General features: G+C 50.3%; 1 long non-coding RNA gene across 1 annotated transcript; it reads left to right on the top strand.

Annotated features, from left to right (window-relative positions):
- Positions 1–486: 486 nt before the first annotated feature.
- LOC113880193 lies at positions 487–10,829 on the top strand. The gene is made up of 3 exons (XR_003507661.1): positions 487–858; positions 4,110–4,355; positions 10,218–10,829. It is a non-coding gene; the product is annotated as an uncharacterized LOC113880193 (long non-coding RNA).
- The last annotated feature ends 3,935 nt before the right edge of the window (positions 10,830–14,764 follow it).

The following is a 14,764-nucleotide window of genomic DNA, read 5'->3' on the forward strand; positions in this document are numbered from 1 at the left end:
GGTGTGCTGCGGTTTATGGGGTCCCAAAGAGTCGGACACAACTGAGCAATTGAACTGCCTGACTGTCTGGAGAAAGAAGCCCCAGTTACCCCGCCTCTGAGAGATCAAACCCTTTTTCAGAGGGCCCTGTGGGGACCACCTCCCTCCTGACCCTGTGTATGTCTCCCTGCCATCGCCCCTCCCCGTTGGGACTCAGCACCACTCCAAGGGGCCCAGGATCCCCACGGGCCCTCCCCCTGCCCTGGGCTCCAGGGAGCAGCGCTGCAGCCCCTCTTCCCAGCTCATCTGGGTCTGCACTCCAACTGCATACTTCTCAATCTGGAAGCCGGAGGCCATTAGGCTTCAAAGACGATATAAAATGTGTTTAGTGATTGTGTGTTTCTTTTTAATATCAGCTAACTGTATTTTCAGGGAAAGAGGACCAGAGCTACAGAGAGAAATAAAGGAAAAACCCACCCAGGAAAATAAAGACACAAAACTGTAGCTGTGAGGGAGGGAGTGGGGAGACTTCCTTTTGAGAGCGGCTGTGGGCTGCTTTCGAAGCAAATCTGGGTGCCTCGGGGGCCCAGGGGTGTGTGGCTGCTAGGGACTGCAGTCTATTCCCAGGGTGAAAGGGAGACAAAAAATGGCACTTTGAAACCTGTGCTCTCGGAGCCACAATCCACCCCCAGCCTCTTCAGAGATCCAGGGTGAAGATCCCAGCTCTGAAATCAAACGGCTCAGCCTGGTGACCATGGTGACCAGTGGCTCTTGTGACATCAGATTTGTGAGCTTTGATCCCCCTTCTGTAAAATGAGGCCACAGCCATGGTGCCAGCCTTCTTGCTCTTCCGAAAATGCAGCGGCTGGAAAGAATCTGGTGAGTGACAGGCGGTTTTTGGAGGGTGGACGCTGAGCCTAGGCTTTCTGGCATTGCTGAGCCTGGCCAGGGCAGAGTGGACCACCCGGCAGAGGTGTCAGGCCCTCAGGTTGTCTCCAGGATGCGTTGCAGGCGAGGCCGTTGGAGGCAGGGTCTCATATCTTCGCATCAGCTGAGCCTCAGACAGCTGCTGAGCGCATGCTCCTCGTGGCTTCAGCTTCATGCCATCGTGATGAAAGCCAGCCTTGGAAGGAGGCTGCCAAGGTGCCCCTGTAGGCTGTGCATTGAGGAAAGGAACGTGAGCGTCTATTGAGGGCAGACTGCCAGGAGCATTTCTCACAGACCGTCGCGATGTCCCTCCACCACCCTGAGAAGCAGGCTTGGGATCCCATTTTTCCAGATGAGCTGATACTCAGAGGGTGGTCCCCAAGGGGGACCTTGCATCCGTCCCACCAGACTGCCGCCTTGCCTCTGCCCCTTTCCTGAAGGCCTCCCTTTCTCTGCCTCTTCCAGTCCTACCTCTCCTTGATGTACTCTCAGCCCTGTGCTTTCCAAACCCCCCAAGGCAGCCTGGGGATGTCTGGTAGGGAGAGAATGCTCTCCAAAGAGCCTGCACGCCATCCCTGGAGCCAGGGTGACACGCTCCACCCCCGCACCAGGTCAGGAGTTACAGCCGCTGACCCACAGCAGAGGCTTTATCTCCAGTAAGGCTCTTTACAAGCCCCTCCCTGACTAGAGAAAAGCTAATTGCAGTTTTAGTGTCTGGAAAGGTAGAGAAAAGGGTTCTGTGTAGGCGTGCAGCTTGAATCTGAGCAGGATACTACTGTATGCATGAAACAGCAGGACTCCGTGACCGGTGATTTGTGACTTTATCTGGGAGAATCGACTAATGTGAATTACAAACCAAAACAAACTCGGTCTCTGCCCCCGGCTGCCTGCAGGCATTTAGGCGGCCAGGCCAGGTCTGAGCAGGGGAGGGCTTACCCAGCAGTGGTCAGGCATCCACCCTGGGCGGGAGGCAGGGGGCAGGGTCAGATGCCAGGAGGTGGTTTTTCCTGATCTCATAGGTGAATAAAACCCTCTGAAAGCCTCTGAGTAGTGAAATGACGTTTAAAAAAAAAAAAAGGTTAGAATTTAGACTTGTTGTCTGGAATGGTCAGGTAGGGTCATCAGATTTAACAAATAAAAATTACAGGATGAATAATTTTTTAGCTCCAAATATCCCATGTAATATTTCACCATGCAACATTTGAGACATACTATTATTTAATTTTCAAGTCTGAAATCCAGTTTTAAATGTATATCCTGTTGTTTACCTGGCAACCCTAATTGGAAAGGAAGAGAAAGAAAGAAAAGGGGGAGATTAAAAATTCATATCTATGTGTTCCAGTATTTTATTCAGTATTTTTTTCTAGCAGTTTTATTTGCTAGGAACTTATATTAAATGTGGTATTGTCCCTTGAGTTACTGTTATAACTACATAGAAACACATTCACATCCTCTTTCTCACATACACATACACGAATCCTGGATTCTTAAATGTATTCATTCATCAACTATGCAGTAAGTTTCTGTTATATAACAAAGGCTTTTCCAGGCATCCCCGATGGCTCAGCAGGTAAAGAATCTGCCCACAATGCCGGAGACACAGGAGATGCAGGTTCGATCCCTGGGTCAGGAAGAGCCCCTGGAGGAGGAAAATGGTAACCCGCTCCAGTATTCTTGCCTGAAAAATCCCATGAACAGAGGGGCCTGGCGGGCTACAGTCCAAAGTGTTGCAAAGGTCATGCCTGAGCTACTAAGTATGCAGCAGAATCTAGAAGTGACTTCAAGAAAGTATCTAGAAATACACTGTCTCTATCTCTACATCTCCAGTCACTTCCATATCTCTCTCTTTGTAAAAGACACATGCATTTATTGTACATGTGTGTTTATACTGAGTGTGTATGCAAACACACACATGTCTGCATCATGTAGCACTTTGGGGTTGGGTGAGACGACACATTCTGACAAATAACAGTAAATAAAAATGAGGTGTCCTGTTCCCAGTGACTGGGCACTGGTATTCTAAAGCAGCCATTGCCACTCTGCAATCCCCAGCAGATCTTCAGATTGCTGGATTTTTCCCCATTACATTCATTGCCCCTGCACCGCTAACCTCAGGCCCCTCTCTCAGTTACAGCTTCTTGTCTTGGACCTCTTTTATTAGTAGTACAATTTTTTGACTTTGAAATGAGTGTGATGCTGTATCAAGTTGATGCTACTCTCCCGCACGCACCCTATGAGAAGTGTGCGTGTTTATTTGGTCTGCATGCGAGCAAGTGCTGAAGTAGCAAGATCAGTATATGCAAAAGGGTTTCAGGAAGCATGGAAAACTGTTGTATTGGCCATGATGGTGACATCATCTTTTAAGAGGTCCTGTCTGGTCAACGTTAAGTGACTTTTAAAAATAATAACCTGCTTTTCTGAGTAGCTTAAATATGGACTTGAAAATGGTTTAGGATGCAATAGGTTATGCTATTTGGACAATTTAATAAGCCGTGGAGAGCAGATGTGTGGACACAGAAGGGGAAGGAGAGGAAGGGACGAGTGGAGAGAAGAGCTTGGAAACATACACATCACCATCTGCAGGACAGCCAGCCAGTGGGGTGTGCAGGACAGACAGCCAGCGGGGTGCGCTGTGTGACACAGGGAGCTCAAACCCAGCGCGCTGGGACAACCTGGAGGGGTGGGAGGGGGTGGGGGGGTCTGCGGGACAGCCAGCCAGCGGGGTCTGCTGTGTGACACAGGGAGCTCAAACCCAGCGCGCTGGGACAACCTGGAGGGGTGAAAGGGGGCGGGAGGGGGGGTTCAAGAGGGAGGGGACCTATGTATATCTATGGTTATTCATGTTGCTATATAGCAGAAATCAACACTATATTGTAAAGTGATTGTCCTCCAAATAAAAATAAATAAATTTTTAAAAAGAATAAAAATAAACCAGCCATTGTGCCAACACTTTCCAATCTCTTGTAGTTTGCCACATGCATGCATATATATATATATATATATATATATTATATATATATATACTGCTGCTGCTAAGTCGCTTCAGTCGTGTCCGACTCTGTGCAACCCCATAGACGGCAGCCCGGCAGGCTCCCCGTCCCTGGGATTCTCCAGGCAAGAACACTGGAGTGGGTTGCCATTTCCTTCTCCAACGCATGAAAGTGAAAAGTGAAAGTGAAATCATAGCTTTGCTTAATTTCCAGAGATACCAAGAATCGGACTGTCTCAAGGGGATTGTGTGGCTTGTTCGAGGTCATACAGCTAAGAAACGGGAAAGCCTGCATGTGAACCAGCCCTGGGTCTGTACAGATGCTTGGTGGCTGACCAACAGATCTGGACAATGACCCCCGAGGTCACTGCCTGCCTGCTGTGCTACTTGACCCTAGGTGGCTATCTGTCTTCCTTCCTGAAGTCCTCCTTTGGGCCACCCCATCTCCATGCTCATCAAGGTAAGGGGTGCCTTGTTAAAGAGTCTGACAGACAAGAACTCTGGCTTTGCCCGTTGTGTGAAGCTTAGTGGGTACCAGTGGATTTCTGATTTCTGGTTGGGTTTCTGATTTCTGGTAGGATTTCTGGTAGGACTTGGATGAGCAGCTGTGAACAGAGGCTGGATCTGCAATGTGAAGCCTGATGCTTCTGGGGCCCGGAGCAAGATTAATAAATCCAGGGGAGTGGATCATCCAGGCGAGGGCTTGCAGCCTCCCAGTTCTTGGGAGAGATGGAGGGGGATGATCCATGCAGACAGTAGAGTGGAGGACATCCCTGAGCAGCCAATTAAACCACTTTTAATGGTTTCGAAGAATATATGTTCAAGTTCCAAACCAATCTCAAGACTTAGTGAAGCAGAGGTAACTGGGGCTTTGGCCGTGCAAGATAAACTAGCGAATTCCGAAATGCAGGCAATCCTGTTTTATATTAAGGCAAGCGAAAATCAGCACGCATCCCGGCCCCCTCTCTCCTCGCGGTTTGATGCGTGGTTACCCACAAGAAAATGCTGTGGCATCTAGAAGCCATCCTGGCACGGAAGAGATACAGGCTGAGCTAATGAATGAATGAATGCTTTGCCCTAGGGCACTGATCATTACAGTCAGAAGGGGAGAGGATAAGCTGATTAGAGGATACAATAAGGAAAGTGGATATTTGGGATTAAAGAGGGAAATGTGAACAGTACACGGATGTACTCATCGGCTTGTAAAATGCAATATCAAGCAATTAATTTCATAAATGCTTATTTAACTTGTGTAAACTGGGCTATGTCACAAAAGAAAGTTTGTTTTTGTTTTTGTTTTCTATCAGGCCCCGCGATGGGCTGCTACCCAGTCTGTGAGGCATTTGTCCTTGAGTTGAACACTTGCCCCGAGTCCAAACATTTCTCACCCAAGGGCTGGGCGACGGGCACAGAAAGGTGTCCCTCTTGCTCTAGAAACAGCCCGGGATGGGGTCTCTCCGTGAGCGGAGTCTTTTCTTTTGGAGGAGTTCGTGCTGACGGCAGCTGCCTTGCCTTTGGCCTCTGCAGGTGCTTCCTAACCCCGCCTCCACTTCCTTCTTTTCCCAGGATGCCCTTGTCCCCTCCGTTCATTCCGTGTGCTCTGGGGTTCAGCCCAGGTACTGGAGTCAGGCTGCCTCAGTTCAGATTCGGACTGTACCTCCTCCTTGCTGTGTGGCCTGAGACAGGCTATTTAAACTTTCTGAACACCTGCTTTCTCATCTGCAAAATGGGCACATTAATACCAACCACCTGCTGGAGCCACTGGAAGGGTTAGATGAGACGAGGATGAAAAGCAACGCTCCCTGCCTCGGCTAGACACGAGAGCTTTAAAAAGTGCCTGTGTCCAATTAATCCAGCGAAAGCAGGCTCTGTGGGGAATGGGCCTCAGACGTTCAATCTGAGGTTACATCCATGTGAAAAGCTTAGCAGAGTGTCCAGATCCTAGTAAGGACCCAGTGAGCGCAAGCTACTGTCGTCCCAGAGCACCTGTTTGTTGGTACCCCTGACTATTCTCCAGGCTCTTTGCTAGACCCACGGTCCGGGAGACTCGCTGGTGAAACAGACGCAGGCCCTGCCCTCCTAGAAAGACAGCCCCGTCAGATGGCGTCTCCTACAAGCTGGCTCGGCCGTGTACAACCACAGACGCTCCCTCTCCCTTCCTTTCCAGGGAGTGTCACCCAGATCGCATTTAGTCACACTCCACTAGAACAACTGTGTCCCCAGAGGTGGCGCATCTCCTCCCAGAGCTGATACCCCAGCAGACCTTGGAGTGCCTTGGAATTTCATTAAGAAGTTTGGGATTCCCAGACCCATGGCCGCCTTGGTTGTGAATGAATGTGACCATATCTCACTTCTGATATTCACAGGAAAGAACTGGCCAATTAGTAACTGTGGCGAACACGGGTAGCCTGAGCTCAGCATCACCTGGACCTGGTGATAGACCTGGGGTGGGGGCGGGGCTTTGGGCCTGAACTCTACCCTAGCACCCTGCCTCCTGCTTGGGTGACCACCGGTAAACTACCCGATACTGACGAACCCTGCGTTCTTACGTAAGGGTGGTCCTTTGCACAACTCTTGGTTACAATGAAGGACTTCTCTGAGAGTTCAGTTGGTAAAGAAGCCGCCTGCAACACAGGAGACCCCAGTTTGATTCCTGGGGTGGGAAGATCTGCTGGAGAAGGGATAGGCTACCCACTCCAGTATTCTTGGGCTTCCCTTGTGGCTCAGCTGGTAAAGAATCTGCCTGCAATGCGGGAGACCTGGGTTCGATCCCTGGGTTGGTAAGAGTCCCTGGAGGAGGAAAAGGCTACCCACTCCACTATTCTGGCCTGGAAGAATCCATGGACATATAGTCCATGGGGTCGCAAAGAGTCAGACACGACTGACACTCTCACAGCGACTATGAGGATTAAATGATGCGTGAAGGCACATGAAGGGGCTCCATGAAGACCCCAACCCACCAACCGCATGCCTCACTTCCTTTCCTCTCTGTGTATGAGCCCAGACTACAATTTCAAATCGCCTTGCATGGCTGGTTTAATGCCCAGAGCTGCTGATTGGAGGTGCCTTTGACATGTTCATTAAGGAGGGTTCGCTGGGCCTCTCTCTAGCAGCATTGTGAGAGTGGCTGGTTTGAGCCTCCCAGAGACCCTGGCTGCCTCTCTCATAGTACACTCCCTAATGCAGAGTTAACACAAATCCACACTGGCCTTATTTAAGTTGGGCTGCCTTCCTGGGGACCTGTGCTCCCTCTTGGGAGCAGTCTGGGGCCCTCATTAAGGACATAGGCTCTGGAGTCAGACAGAACTTGGTTTTTCCAATGTCAGCTGTAAATCCTTGGGCAAACCTCTGCACCTCTCTGGGCTTCCTTTTCCACATCCTCAAGATGTTCCAAATCCCCTAGAGAGATTTGGAGAAGGTAGATGACACCACCCTTATGGGAGAAAGTGAAGAGGAACTAAAAAGCCTCTTGATGAAAGAGATAGAGGAGAGTGAAAAAGTTGGCTTAAAGCTCAACATTCAGAAAACTAAGATCATGGCATCTAGTCCCATTACTTTATGGGAAATAGATGGGGAAACAGTGGCTGACTTTATTTTGGGGGGCTCTAAAATCACTGCAGATGGTGGCTGCAGCCATGAAATTAAAAGACTCTTACTCCTTGGAAGGAAAGTTATGACTAACCTAGATAGCATATTGAAAAGCAGAGACATTACTTTGCCAACAAAGGTCTGTCTAGTCAAGGCTATGGTTTTTCCAGTGGTCATGTATGGATGTGAGAGTTGGACTGTGAAGAAAGCTGAGTGCCGAAGAATTGATGCTTTTGAACTGTGTGTTGGAGAAGACTCTTGAGAGTCCCTTGGACTGAAAAGAGATCCAACCAGTCCATCCTAAAGGAGATCAGCCCTGGGTGTTCTTTGGAAGGACTGATGCTGAAGCTGAAACTCCAGTACTTTGGCCACCTCATGCGAAGAGTTGACTCATTGGAAAAGACTCTGATGCTGGGAGGGATTGGGGGCAGGAGGAGAAGGGGATGACAGAGGATGAGATGGCTGGATGGCATCACCGACTCGATGGACATGGGTTTGAGTGAACTCCGGGAGTTGGTGATGGACAGGGAGGCCTGGCGTGCTGTGGTCCATGGGGTCACAAAGAGTCAGACGCGACTGAGCGACTGAACTGAACTGAACTGAAGAACATGCCGAGCACTGTTCCTGGTGCTGTCACACGTATTCAGTTATCTACTTCTCCCCGTCACCCTGCTTCACAGAGGAGGACCCTGAAGCATCAGCAAGGTTTAGCAGGGTCACAGAGTCGGGCACTGGAAATAGAGCCAGAATTTAAGCTTCAGCTGTTCATCTCCAGAGTTGGAGGCTGGATGCGTGAACAGATGAGTGAGTTAGTGCTAAAGCACTTAGCACAACACTCAGCACACAGTAAGCACGCAATCTATGATGGTGATCGGGGCTTCCTAGGTGGCGCTAGTGGTAACCTAATGCCTGCCAGTGCTCGAGACAAGGGTTCGATTCCTGGGTCCAGAAGACGCCCTGAAGGAGGGCATGGCAGCCCACTGCATTATTCTTTCCTAGAGAATCCGGTGGGCAGAGGACCCTGGCGGGCTACCGTCCACGGGGCTGCAAAGAGCTGGACACAACTGAAGCGACTGAGCACATACAGCCATGTGACGGTGATCATTAGTATTTCAACATCACAGCACTCTATCCTCCTACACAAAAAAGATTCTGCCTGTCCCCAAGGGTTCTAGGGCCCCACTGCGCACTCCACTCCCATCTTCCTGTCTCCAGCGTCCAAGTTTCTGTAAACAAACTACAAAAAAACGAAGTGTATTCAAAGATGCTGCTCTCCACATTAAGGAGCCAGAAAGCTGAATATTCACAGGGTGAATGAGGGCATGAGTTTGAGTAAACTCTAGAAGTTGGTGATGGACAGGGAGGCCTGGCGTGCTGCAGGCCATGGGGTTACAAAGAGTCGGACACAACTGAGCGACTGAAATGACCAACTATATGTAAAATCACCATCACCAGAAGTTACCAAAACTTATAGAAAACTTTTTATTCTTCATGTATGTTAAACCCCAGGCCTTCCTCCTGCTTGGCAGTTTAACACCTTGTAAGTTACGTGTTAATTAGGTCTCGCTTGTCTCAAGTGGAAATTGGGTGAAATGCTCGAATTCCTTCACAAGATTGTTGTAAGGGGTCAAATGAGTGGTCCCCCTTTAAATATCGCTGTGTTGGACTCTGATCATCATTGCCCTGCCCTACTTTTTCCCCCCATTTTACCATAGCTCTTATGACTTTCTAAGAGACTATACGTTTTATTTATTTGGTTATATATGGGCTTCCCTAGGGCTCAGACGGTAAAGAATCTGCCTGCAATGCAGGAGACCCAGGTTCGATCCCTGGGTCGGTAAGATCCCCTGGAGGAGGAAATGGCAAAGTTCTCCACTATTTTTGCCCGGAAATTTGCATGGAAAGAGGAGTCTAGCGGGCTGCAGTCCACAGGGCTGCAGAGAGTCGGACACGACTGAGCGACTGAGCACCTAGGCTTTACCAGTGTCATTTTGGCCAGGGCAGGATGGGAATGAGAACGTGACTGGACATCCTCATCCTTGGATGAGAATGACCTCATGCTGACCTAGGACGGGAGCAGGAGACAGAAGGACAGATCAGATACCAGGGAGAGGTTGAGACTGGACTTGGGGGCTGGCTGCCGGCGGGGACAGAGGAGAGTGAGAGACACCCACGCTGCCGCCCGGAGCCAGCTGCCTCGGTCCCCACAGCAGGGTGACGAGAGGGCCGCTCATCTCAGACATCGCAGAGGTCACCTCCAGCCTGGCCTCCCCACTGGCTGCTGCCAGGTGAGGATTCATTGCGAATAAGAAAGAGGGGAAGGAGACAGCAATGATGAGGACCCCGACACAGGAAAGAATTCCAAATAAATGGGTCCTTTGATCATTGGACCGATTTCCGCAAAGGCTTGTTAACTCCAAGAAGATCAAATGGGGAAGATAATGAGCAATTTTCAGGTAGTAGGTGCAGCCTCCGAGGTGACAACCCAATTTAGTCGGATTCTTAATCAAGTCGGAATCCCTGACTTGACGCTATTTGCGGAGTCTATTACTCCATTATGCTGAGTGCTTTGCTGTCTACGGTCCCCAGATTTCCAGTCGTTAGAGGTATTTATCTCCATGCGATTTAATTAAAGTCTAGTGTTTAATGACACAATGTGCACTAATTATTTCTTGTTGGTTGTTGAGAGTGTGTTTTTTTTTCCTTTTTCCTCTCCCCACTTTTTGCAACAAAGCAAAAACCTCCTTATGTCACCTGGTGAAGGAAAGGTGGAAGAAGCGGGCTGGACGGGGCGGGTTGACCAGCTGACAGATTGGCTGTCGAGGCTTCTAAGAAGAACAGAGAGACTGTTTGTCCCTTGGATCCTTGAAGCTGCTGTGACGTCCACGTCACTGAGGGAACACGCTCTCTCTGGAGCCTGTGGAAGACAGCACAGACCAGGTACCCAGGAGACGCTCATGAAACGTCGCCCTGTGCCGTTATCGCCATTTCTGCTACGTTGCTCATGGTCAGCAGCTGGTCTACAGTACGGAAGGAGCCTAGGGTCGCCCAAGAGTGTAGCAATTTACAGATAAAATCCTCGCTCCGTTGCTGGAACCCCTGGTGGCTTTATTCTGAGCTTTTATCAAAGCAGGACGAGTATTGAGAGGAGATTCTAGACTGGAGAGCAGTTTAGTCCCTTCCTGGAGCACTAAAGCCTGAGGTCACCTGGCCTTAGAGAAAGCTGAGATATCTTTTGTTTTTTAATTATTTTAATTAGAAGATAATTACTTTACAATATTGGATGATTTTTGCCGTACATCGGAGTGAATCAGCCACGGGTACAAACGTGTCCCCCCATCCTGAACGCCCCTCCCCTCTCCCTCCCCGCTCCACCCCTCTGGGCTGTCCCAGAGCACGGGCTTCGGGTGCCCTGCTTCATGCACTGAACTTGCACTGGTCATCTATTTTACACATGGCAACGTACACGTTTCAATGCTGTTGTCTCAAATCATCCCACGCTCGCCTTCTTCCAAGTCCAAAAGCCTGTTCTTTAGGTCTGTGTTTCTTTCGCTGCCCTGTATGAAGGGTCGTCATTGCCATCTTTCTTAATGCCATGTACATGTGTTAATATACATTATTTGTATTTCTCTTTCTGACTTACTTCACTCTGTATAATAGACTCCAGTTTCATCCACCTCATTAGAACTGACTCAGATGTGTTCTTTTTTATGGTCAAGTAGTATTCCATTGGCGGACTTTATTTTCTTGGGCTCCAAAATCACTGCAGATGGTGATTGCAGCCATGAAATCAAAAGGCTCTTGATCCTTGGAAGAAAAGCTATGACCAACCTAGACAGCATATTAAAAAGCAGAGAGACATCACTTTGCCAACAAAGGTCTGTCTAGTCAAAGCTATGGTTTTTCCAGTAGTCATGTATGGATGTGAGAGTTGGACCATAAAGAAGTCTGAGAGCAGAAGAATTGATGCTTTTGAACTGTGGTGTTGGAGAAGACTCTTGAGAGTCCTTTGGACTTCAAGGAGATCCAACCAGTCCATCCTAAAGGAAGTCAGTCCTGAATATTCATTGGAAGGACTGATGTTCAAGCTGAAACTCCAATACTTTGGCCACCTGATGTGAAGAACTGACTCAGTGGAAAAGACCCTGATGCTAGGAAAGATTGAAGGTGGGAGGAGAAGGGGACGACAAAGGATGAGATGGTTGGAAGGCATCACCAACTCAATGGACATGAGTTTGATCAAGGAGTTGGTGATGGACAGGGAGGCCTGGTGTGCTGCAGTCCATGGTGTTGCAAAGAGTTAGACACGACTGAGTGACTGAACTGAACTGAATATTCCATTGTGTATATGTACAACTTGCTGCTGCTGCTAAGTTGCTTCAGTCGTGTCCGACTCTTAGCGACCCCATGGACTGCAGCCCACCAGGCTCCTCCATCCATGGGATTTCCCAGGCAAGAGTACTGGAGTAGGGTGCCATTGCCTTCTCTGGTACCACAACTTCCTTATCCATTTATCCACTGATGGACATCTAGGTTGCTTCCATGTCTTCAACTGAGACATCTTTAAGGAAATGGTCCACTCACTGTGTCCAGGGGTTGGAGAGAGAGGCTGGGCTCCAAGAGAGCCTACAATGTCAGCCCTGCCACCTTAGGAGAGTCATCCATTCCCACTGAGCCTCAGTTTCCTCATCTGTACAAGGGCACCATGAAACCTAGTGAGGGTTAGAAAAGATAAACCATAAAGTCCCCTCCCTTTGCTTGGCACATATGCTTGATTCGATGATAAATAACTTGGATTATTAGTATTACCACTGCTCACAGCAGTATGTGGCCAAAGGGCAGAGCCCAGAAGTTCATGCGTTCAGTGTTTGGGGGTCAGGGGGGTTCTCTAGAGTGAGGACAAGCGCTACCATGGAGGGTAGAAGTACTCCCACCAATGTCTGGGGTTGATGGCGGCCAGGTTCAGTCTATACAGGTGATAACTGGTGAAGCCAGTGGTGAGCAGAGTTCAGATCTAGAGAAAGAAAGAAGGTGCCTCCAGGAAGACAGCTGAGATGAAAGAGCATCCACAGGTCGGTGAGCCTGGCATGGGAGGACACTGAGGCTTGAGGGAACGCGCGGGTGACCAGGGCGGCCCCAGGCCTCCCAGGCAGCGAAGCGCTGAGGAGCAGCCATTCCTGCTGCTGGGATTGGGGCTCACCTCTGGACATCAGCAGGCAGATGGGGTCGGATGTTCCCCTTCCTGACACAGGGGCAATGTGCAGCTTTCAGGAGCTGGTGTAGGCTGAGCTGACCTGAGCCTGGCGAGGGGTGAGTCTTGGAGACCAGGGCTGCTGGGACATGCCGGTTGGGCCACAGAGAACACAGGTCTGGAGCATGGGCTACGGAGTCTAACTGGCCTCGAGACCTGATCCCTCCATGCACTCAATCAGCTCATGCCACCAACCTGAGTCCTGTTTTGACATCTGTCAAGTGGGACAGGCCTAGGGCCTGACTGCACCAAACTGGAAGTGGGGTGGGATGGAATAATACTTGCCTGATGCCAATGAAGTGCTTAGTATATTCTTAGCTGCTTTTGTTGCTAGGGGACCAAGGCACTCTGGATGCTAAGATCTCATCTTCAGGAACACTGAACTGGGAAAAAAAGACATGTTCTGTTGACTACCTGCAGGTTTTGAGGTGCCATGGGGACTTGAAATTTATTTGTCTCAGTTCCTTTAGTGAGGCCAGGTGTCTTACCATTGCAAAGTGAGACCCCTGTGAGATCCTTCCTGGTGCTCACGGTGAATGGCATGTGGCCCTGGAGAGGGGCCCAGGGGTCACTGTGCCTGCTGTCCCCCTTAGACAGTCTTTCTGAAGAGTGGCTGCAGCCCTGAGCGTGGAGGCCCTGCTGACCCGTCACCTCAGGTGCAGCCAAGACCAGTGCCCAAGCCTGCAGCAGAAGCCTAGGTCCTCTGCAGAGGCTCGGGAAGGAGGGAAGGACAGCCAGGAATGATGCTTTATCCAAGTGGAAATAAACAGGACCATCTGATTCTCTCTTCTAGGGCTCTAGACACAGGGGCCCCAGAGAAGGTGGATCATTCCAGGCATTTGGGGGCTACTGCGGAATATTTGTTTCTGTTGTTTATGAGCCCAAAACTCTGGAAGCCAGCATGATGGTGTGCCCCTGCCAGCTCACCGCCCTTCCCATTTGCGCAGTACCTGCTGTGCCCACAGCGCCAAAGGCAGCCTGGATGGGAAGTGTGAAGTGAAAGTGTTAGTTCTCAGTCATGTCTGACCCCGTGGACTGTAGCCCCCCAGGCTCCTCTGTCCATGGGATTCTCCAGGCAAGAACACTGGAGTGGGTTACCATGCCCTCCTCTAGGGGAATCTTTCCAAAGCAAGGATCCAACCCAGTCTCCTGCACTGCAGGCAGATATTTCACTGTCTGAGCCATCAAGGAAGCCCCAACCTGGATGAGGCTCATACGTAAAGCCTTAGAAAGTCAAACTGATACAGTGTCTGTGAAGTGCCAGGCAGTGTGTGTGAGACCAGCTCCTGGCCACCGAGGAGCTCTTGCCTGGTGCGAGGTGAACATCCAGTGGTGGTTTATTTGGGAAGTCGTGTCCGACTCTTTGCGACCCCGTGGACTGTAGCCCGCCAGGCTCCCCTGGCCGTGGGATTCTCCAGGCAAGAATCCTAGAGTGGGTTCCCATTCCCTTCTCCAGGGGATCTTTCTGACCCAGGGATTGAACCGGGTCTCCTGCACTGCAGGCAGATTCTTTACCGACCGAGCAACAAGGCAACATCCAGGCAGATCACTACAAGAGCACGTGAGAAGTCCTAAAATAAAAGCAGGCACAGAGCGAGCTCTGGGCTTCCCAGGTGTGCTGTGGTAAAGGACTCTGCCTGCCAGCGCGGGATACTAAGAGACATGGGCTCAGTTTCTGGGTCAAGAAGATCCCCTGGAGGAGGGCCTGGCAACCCACCCCAGGATTTTTGCCTGGAGAATCCCATGGACAGAGGAGCCTGGTGGGCTACAGTCCACAGGGGCTCCAAAAGTAGGACACGACTGAATCGATTTAGCAGGCGTGAGGGAGAGCAGGCAGCTGGCCTCCGGAGTGGTCAGAAAAGGGTGCCTGAGAAGGTGATGCTGCAACTGGGTTCACGGGAGGAAGAGGAGCATCCTGGGGCAGGAAGCCTGTGTGCAAAGGCAGAGGGCGTGCGATGGACGAAGCCTGAGACCGGGGAGGAGCAGTGGGCAAGGAAACCAGAGCAGAAGATGAGGCTGTCTCGCAATGT

This window comes from Bos indicus x Bos taurus, chromosome 2 (assembly GCF_003369695.1).
Source record: "Bos indicus x Bos taurus breed Angus x Brahman F1 hybrid chromosome 2, Bos_hybrid_MaternalHap_v2.0, whole genome shotgun sequence".
Lineage (NCBI taxonomy): Eukaryota > Metazoa > Chordata > Mammalia > Artiodactyla > Bovidae > Bos > Bos indicus x Bos taurus.